Raw genomic sequence first — 8,744 nt, 5'->3', positions numbered from 1 at the left:
CTCACAGCAACCTCAAACTCTTGGGCTTAAGCAATTCTCTTGCCTCAGCATCCCAAGTACCTGGGACTACAGGCACCTGCCACAACACCTGGCTATTTTTTGCTTGTAGTTGCCATTGTTTGGCAGGCCCAGGCTGGATTCAAACTCGCCAGTTCCAGTGTACGTGGCTGGTGCCCTAGTGGCTGAACTATAGGCACTAAGCCTTGTTTGTGTTTTTAAAATGATCCTAATTTCTAAAAAGAATCAAAACCAGTAGGGTCTGAAGGAAGCAAGAGTGAGAAAGAGGGAAAGAGAGGGTGTCCAGTTCCCCACTACTGGGGACAGCAGGGATGTATGAATTGCTGTGAGTCCAGTAGACACTATGGAAGATAGCTAAGTGACCAAGAGGATGGAATGCTGAATGCTGGGTGAGGACCCCAATGCTAATAAATTATGAGTTATCTCAGGAGTGATTGAGATCAAGGGCTGGGGATTATGAGAGAATGAAGTAGTAAAGAATATCTCTTACATCCAGGCACCATACAATGCAGACCTCTGAAAGACTCGCCAAAGATGGTATACGTCGTATGGGAGTCAGTAGTCAGAGCCTACTACACAGAGGCATTCAAGGAATTAAAGGCTCAGATGCTGCACCTGCTGTTGTTCAACATTGGACCTGCCATTTACTGTCTCTGTGAGCTTGGGCACCTCTTTGAGCTTCAGTGTCCTCATCTGTAAATTAGGGATCATGAAAGTACCCATCTCACTGAATTGTGGGGATTAAACAAATTCACACACACATGCATAAATTCATATACATTGCACATAGCACTGGGAATGTATTCACAACAGACAGAGAAAGCCTAAAACATCTCCTATTCCGGAAAAGACATTAGCCCTCTTCCCTGTAAAGCCTCTTGTCCTGAGACATGCCAGAAAAAAGATAAAACAAAAAGATGGAATATACAACAGCAACAGACCTTATTTCATCTACCCTCTAAGCTGATGAAGGAATAACTGGCTGGCTGTGGGCAGAGGGAAGCAGATGAGGTTTGAATTATATAGACGAGGGTGATGTTTTAAACTAGGTCAGATGGTGGTTTTAGTATCTAAATAATATCTAGAAATTATCGAGTCTGCTTAAAAGCTTGTGAAGAATTTTCTCCCCAGAGGGACAAGGAGATTCTAGATAGCATAATCCTTTAGACCCCAGTGGTTGGAGAAAAATCTCATTTTCTCTGTGTACCTGTCAAGTTTAAATTGTTTAACACACTGTTTACACATGTAATCTTACCTCTTTATTACTCGTTTGGTTCCTACTTAATTTATGAGTCGTTCAAAGTTGTTCTGTATCTCTACAGTGGACTTTAAAACTAACTTTTGCTATAGAGCAAGCTTTTGCCAAAATGCGTTCCAAAATGTTGTCCTTCCCACGTGACTCTCCTTGCTTAGGGACAGAAGTCCACACCCTTCTGACAGCAAGCAAAGCTGGACAGATTCCTCTGTGATACTTTCCCAACTATGTTCAGAAGGAAGAATTAACGAACTAGAATGACTAGGAAGGAATCATCAAGATGTGGCCAAGATTTGCAGGATTCCAGCTGCCAGAAGAGTCACTGCTCCATACCTAAATCAACATCATTGATTTGATACTTATTTCCACTCTGACCAAAATCTAGTAGGTTCTCTTTCTTTTGTTGAGATAGGGAGGTTGAGCTGTAGAATTATTATTTTGGTCATCTCCGAAATGATGCCACTTGTGGTCACAAAGTACAAATCTGAGTTATGATTTAAGTTTCAGTGAACTGGGAAGGAGGCCGGCAGGGATCCCTTAACCAGTTAAAATGACCAAAGGATATGAAAAGTGATGAATGGAGCTCGTGTCACTGCTGAACTGGGAAAAGAAGCACCCACGTGCTCCGAACCTCAGGGCAATTTTGCCATTGTGCAGATAGGACGGATGGAGGGGAGACCTAAGAGAAGTCTTCCGGAGAATTTGGCACATAATGTGCAGTAAAGGTAACTTCTAACAGCAGCTGAGCAGGGAGACCTATTGAAACACAGGGGCCAAGGTCATGTTTATGACAGAACCCTCATTTTAATCAGAGGATTCAATAGCATGTTTATGAAAGGTCACGTTTATGAATAGGTCACGTGTGTGAAAGAACCCTCATTTTAAAAGGAGGATTCAGTAGCAAGGATATGTATGAATCAATGCCAACGAGAATCCAGCCATAGAATGTGAAAGGGGAGAATCTTGAATAGGTAATTTCTCCACTTGTATTTTCTTGTCTTTACTGGAGGATGGCTAGGAAGTGAGGAAGGAGTCCAAGAAACTTGCAGATAGAATTCATTCTTATTTCAAAACTAGAATTTTAAAGATTCCCCAAATTTCTAAGACCACCAATATTTGTAGCATCTTTAAAATTATCTAGAAAAGTCGGGAAAACTTTGGGCCTCTCCTGAAATGGATAACTACTGTAATTTAAGAAAGGTGCCCGGTTGTAAAAGCACTCTCACCTTTTACACCTAAGTGCAGAATATCTGCTAACAATTTAATGGGGTTACTGGCTGCTGCCCATTCATTCCCTTCCATTTTATTAAAAACAAAAAACTCCACCACTGTTAATTAGTTTAAAATCAGATAAAGCCACCATGATGTGCCAGGGATAGTGTCTGTTTTGTTGATAGAAATTCTTTCTACCTAGAGTGACTGAAACACTGCCTGGTAAATCAAATCATGAGTTCCTGCCATGTTACCATGTCTCAAAAATTATCTCCAATATTGAGATAATTGGAGATAATTATCAGACTTGAGAAAGTGTGTGAAACATGCACACTTGACCAGGTATACTTTTTTTTTCTGTAGTAATGGGAAACATCAACTCTTTTGAAATATAAAACATAAAACTAGGTGGTCCTTTGGGAGGTGGGAGGCTCCAGGGCTAACCAAATCAGACTTCTCCCATTCACCCCTTTTTAATGATGCTACACGTATTTATATGAGCTTTAAACTTAGTGACGAGAAAGCCCAGAACCTGAGGTTAGTCTAAAGAAGGGGATGACAGCAGGTAGGGGTTTTGTAGAACTGAGGGTAGCTTCCCTTAGAGGAAGGCTGTGATACAGCCTCATCCCTGGACCCTGACACTGGATAAGCACAGACAGAACTCTGAGCCTCATCCTGATGAAGGACCTGTTGGTGCCCTGAGAAGGGGAAATACAGATGTGTGTTTTCCTCTTTTGAATCCCTGTATCTATTTCAATGGACTCTGTCTATTCCAGGGCTATGCTTATGACAGGGATTAGGGGCTGTCTTGCTGGTCTCTGCCCCAGAGCTGAGGGTTCTGGTGACAAAGAGAAGGCATCTTGCCAAACACCAGGCATCCTGGTGGGTTTAAATCGCAATTTGAGCCTCTCGGGGCTGTGGATGGAGGGGAAAGGCAGCTTCCTGGTTCATAGGGAGAGGTCCTAAAAGTTTTTAGACTTCTTTTGATGACTCACAGCAAATGTAAATGAGTCAGCAAGAAGTAGATCACATTTCTCAAACAATGCATAAGGATCTGGGCAGACACATGGAAGGGTTTAGGGAAAATGAAGGTTGGTCTTTATTTTTTTGTTGTCCTTGAAACACTAGAGATATCATTAGACATGATCCTAAGCGCTGGACCAGCTTTTTCCGTTTCCAGTTTTCCTGCTGGGAAGAGTAAATAAACGGAGTAAATGAGCTTCAAAGGGAAACACCAGGAATGGGACAGAAGGGGCTGTTGCCTGCCAGGGGCGCCCGTGGTTGCACTAGTGAGCACTACAGAACGCCAGGGGAGGATGGGGACGGCAGACTGGGACAGCAGCGTTTGGGGAAGGAAGCGCTGCCCGAATGGCAAGGGAGGCACCATGGCTGACTTGAAGCTCAGCGGAGGCAGAAATGGAGCAGCAGGTGCCACACCCAAGTTCTGGGAGCTCCGGAGAGCGAAAGACCACACTTTTAGGAAACGATCCTAAATTAAAGTTTCACCAAAGTGGCCTTATTTCCCTGGAATGTTGGCTTAGAGAGAACTGCAGGGTTGGGAAGTAGTTTCCTGAGTGGTTATAGAGGGACCTTTGTGAGGCATCTATCTAGCACCTCTCACCTGAAGGGGTTTCTGAAAAGCAAAAAGCAGCCTCTGCCTATTACTTAGAGGGAACTCTAACGCAGAGAGCAAGGCTGAGGGAAATGGTGAAAGTTGACAAAAAGGAAGCATAGGGCCCGAGAAGATTAACATAGGAATGAATTTATTCAAAGACAGAACAATGGCAGAGGGACTCCCGTGAAAGCACCTGTGGTGGGAATAAGATGGAGTCAGGCAGGCTGAGGGGGGCATGACACAGCTGGGCTGGTCGGGGCAGGTCCTGCCTGACCTTCACCCCCATCTCCCATTTGACACAGCTGGGCTGGTGGGTTTAGGTCCCGCCTGACCTTCACTGTCTCCCATTCTTACTGTTTTATAAATTTAGCTCTCACCCTAAAGTGATCTATCTTGAGTAGTTTAGGGAGGATTGATTTAGGAGATTAACTTTTGAAGTGGAATGTTGTCATAAGTCATTGAGTTATACTAACAGTTAATGCGATCTTTGCTTTGAACTATGCGAATTAAGAAAGAAGGCCTCAGTGGAGAGAGGGTAGCTTTGGGTGTGTAAGAAGTAGAGATTTGGGTCAAGACTGGGGAGTCATTTCTGCCACCCTTCTACTCTGTTAAACCTTGTCTTAACTTTTTAGAGCTTTTTTATGTCTATCAGTAAACTCTGAATACTCTGATATGGCTCTTTATTTATCCTAGTTGTCCTGTCTGCTCAGAAGGGGTGTGTCAACCGAAAGCCTCTGGCCAGTGTGCTCCCTGGTGTGGCTTGCAGGGCCTCCCTGGAAGGAACGTGGACGGACAACCTGTGAGGGTGGCAAGCAGGTTTTCTTTTTCTGGCTCTCTTTTCACATGGGACAGTCGCCCATCAGTCTGTTGCATTAACGGTGTGTCTTCTGATGTTTTTTGTCTGACCACCCAAGAACCTGCTGTTTAAAGCTCCAGCATGGTTTTAAACTGTCAAGAACGCAGCATAGAGAGAAAGAGAAAGTGGGAGATATTTCATGGGGGGTTAGGAGTCTTATTTAATTAATTGCACTCACAAGACACACTCATGACATCTGCCTGGGAAATTCTGGCAAAAGTGGGAGGATAAGGTCCCCTATAGTGAGAACCAACCAGAAAAGCAGATCAAGGGTTGAAGAAAAGGGTCTTACATAGGTTTTTATGAATTAGGGCAGGAAATAATGCTCGATATGTAGCAATTTTCCAACCAATAGACAGGTTTCTGATGGATCGTGCCTACTATAGACCCCTTTAAGTCTCTTCCTTTTTTATTTTTCAGTTTTTGAATAACTCTTATTTCATTACTTGACTCCCAGCATTGTGAACACTATGATTCTACATACAGACAGATTTAGTTATTGTTTGTGCAGTTCAGAAAAGGGCAAGGACCAGGTCTCGGTTATAAGTTGAGCCCTTCCTTATCCTGCCAACTTCCCCAAGTTCCTTGATGACCCCTTGGCCACGACTATAAACATACCCCTGGCCAGAGTGATGTCAGATCTCTCTTCCAGAGCCTCTGATTCCCCCCAATCTAAAGCTGACCTCTATACCACTGCTTTTGCCAGATCCATTGACCAGTCATCACTGGTTCCAGTATACACGGCCCTTATCATGATTGACTGTTCTTCACATCAACTCAACTCTGCTGCTGCAGCAGGTACCAAACCCCTCTCTGCTGTGACATGCAAATCAATCCATGCATTGCTCCCACCATCCATTCCATCCCCCGGGAAATTCTACTGTTATCCCTGGGTTGCCACGGTGTCTTACCCCCATCCTCACTCTGGTCTGTTGTCAACATTGACATCCAAGAGAACCTCTCCCTGCACCCCAGGACTTCTGGTGCTGCCTTAAGGTGCTTTCTGCCATCAGAAGACACACCACTTTTTCTAAGGTCACAGAATTTTCATGTTGGTATATTCCATTTATTAATGGAGTCTGATTACATTTTCATTTGGGTTAGGACAGGATGAAGAGATGACATTGCTATATATAGTCTGGTAGCAATCATGCTCTATGGTCCTTCCAGCATCTTAAAGATCATGTCCATGGATGCTTTGTGTGGAGCATATGTACCCAGTTTATCAGGACCCCCTTATTGTTCATAGTGCTGTTTTCACAACCGCCTTTGTACTTATCATAAGCAGGCTCTAGGTTACCACTCTGAAGTGGGGGATCCCTGACTAGACCTTCCAGTTTGGTATGTTGTGGAAAAAAGGAAGGTGGAGGGATCAGAATTGGAATACGTATTTTATAGATTTCTTTTTTGGACCCAAATCTGAGAAGAGAGGTATACTGGTTAGTTAAGGAAAAAGTCAAGAAACAGAGGGAGTTTTTCCAACTTCTCATTTGATATACTAGAAGAAATGCACCCCCTAGAGATCCTTTTCCCTGACATAAGATGGCAGCATTCGTGTTAAAATGGTAACACAATATGGTCGGATTACAGCAGAACTGGGCAAGCAGGTCTGAATCTCTCCTGGATTTTTGTATACTTTAAATGTGATCCAGAAGTTGCTTTAGAACCCATGAGGGATAAAGGAGGAGTTGAACTGGAATTCAGCAGACCTGCCACAGGGCCACAGGAGGGATCGATGAGACAACCCAGCTGCAGAGGTTGCAGAGCTGAGTCTAGACAGGAGCTTGAGATGCAGTGGGCAGTGCTGCTCCCGCTCCGAAAGAGGGCTCAGTGGACTGAGCCAGCTGGGGAGGTCCTCTGAGTCCTCACTGAGCTAGGAGGTAAATTCACAACTTCCCCAGCCACAGACTTCCCCGGAGACCAGAGGATTTCAGAGAACACCAGACCATAAATACAGGTCCTCTTCTCTGTCATGGAAGGAAGAGATGGAAGGAGAGAAAGAGAGAAAGAGCTCTCTCCTCTTAGGGAATTATCTTTAAATGATTAAATTACCTGACATAATTGTCTCTCAAGATTAGCAACATTTTTCTTTTCCCCAGCAGAAATGTTTAAATTAAATTTGATCAGGTAATTTTCTTGGATTTGAGTATTCACTTCAATTCTCTCTTTCTCTCTCTCTCTCTCTCTATATATATTTTTCCACACACATACGCACATATGCATATACATATGTTATATGAATATAAAGATAGATTATATATAAATATATATTTAACAGTAGGTCTTGATAAAATATAAAACAAAGACACTGAGACTAAAATAATACCAGGTAATCCAAAAGCATTAAACATTTTGAGTATTTATCACCTCCTGGATCTTCTTAAGTTCTTAATCTTTGTTTTGCTTTGTCTATATATTATTGTTTGTCCTGAACATCTTCCTCAAAATCTCAGACGTGTCTTAACGCATTCATCTACTTCACTGCCACATCCATGCACTTGCTGCAAATCTAATTTCAATCTGGATAGGGTCTGTGCATCTCTCCTCTTGTCTCTGTATCAATTTATCCTGCTGTTTTTTAGCCCTTCACTATTTTTTGAGACACTAGGAAGACCCTCCTGACTACTTGCCACGGCTCCCAACCTCTTGACACCCCACCTGTTAATTTGCTAAAGGATCTGTGATGATATACTTATTTCCTCTAAAATCATTTGATGAATTCCCGTCGATGGGAACACAGGCTCTTCAGGCTCTTCATAACCTGGCTGATTCCAAACCTTTCTTCCCACTTTCCATCTCATTCCAATTGCTGTCATGGTCTAGCCTTGCCCGTTGCCTTGCTGTTTTCTGAACACACTTCCACCTAGTCATCTCATACCCACGTTTTCTACTTAAATAAATGTTATCTCTTTCCCGAGGGTTCCCTGACTCTGTCCCTCTCTTGTTCTACTGCTGTGCTTTGCCTCGGCTTCTGCAGTAGAACATAGTCAAGGGCACGGTATCCATGGCTGGCTGCCTTGCCTTCTAGACTGAGAGTCCCTGGAAAGTAGAACCTATTTTTCATTAAGTTTTCATCCTTATTCCACCTACTACAATCTGTTAGTACAGCATATTTAATAAATGCATGGAAAAGTGCTTTGTAAACAGCAAAGTGCTATGTAAGTAGTAATCATTTTATTATTATGTGTCAAGTTGAATTCACTTTAAGAAATCTTGACATTCTCCGGGAGAAATGATTATCATCCATGGAAATGCTAGAATCACTGATAGGAAGTCTCGAGACACTGTAGGCAGATATTTCCCTGGAGCAGAAGAGAGAAGGAGCTCTAGTTCTGCAATCTTCTCTTTCTTTCATGGGCATGTCCTAGAGGCCCAGCCTTGTCTAGTGCTCTGCAGATTTCTCTGTGGCCTCTATTCACCCATATTAAAAATCACAGACATTACTGGAAAGTTCCCCAGCAGGGAAGATCAAAGAAGTGGCCTTGTAATAAGAAACAGCAGGCTATGGGGAGCTGGCCCTGGGCACAGGCTCTACCAGTGTTCGCCTTACATGTGAGGCCAAGCACCTCTCTGCCGACCCTTGGGCAGTAGGCACACTGCGAATATAACACGCCTGGCATTTCCTGACACAGGGATTATTTCCATCTCTAGGAATTCCACTAATGTTCTCAGAAGGCGTTGGGACGTTTGAATTTTAAAAATAAACCTTTAGAACGCAACACAAATATCCTAGAAATCCCTGTGTCAGCCCTTTTCCTTGAAGACACCTGTAAGTCCTGCTGTCACCT

At 43.3% G+C, this 8,744-nt stretch overlaps 1 protein-coding gene across 1 annotated transcript in view; it reads right to left on the bottom strand.

Annotated features, from left to right (window-relative positions):
- The window catches only part of MUSK (muscle associated receptor tyrosine kinase), a 111,475-nt gene that overhangs the window by 35,870 nt on the left and 66,861 nt on the right, over nucleotides 1-8,744 (bottom strand). The gene's annotated exons all lie outside the window — the stretch shown is intronic.

This window comes from Otolemur garnettii, unplaced genomic scaffold (assembly GCF_000181295.1).
Source record: "Otolemur garnettii isolate 467f Iridium unplaced genomic scaffold, OtoGar3 scaffold00014, whole genome shotgun sequence".
Classification (NCBI taxonomy): domain Eukaryota; kingdom Metazoa; phylum Chordata; class Mammalia; order Primates; family Galagidae; genus Otolemur; species Otolemur garnettii.
Note: the sequence above shows the minus strand (reverse complement) of the source record. Positions and strands in the feature narration are given on the sequence as shown.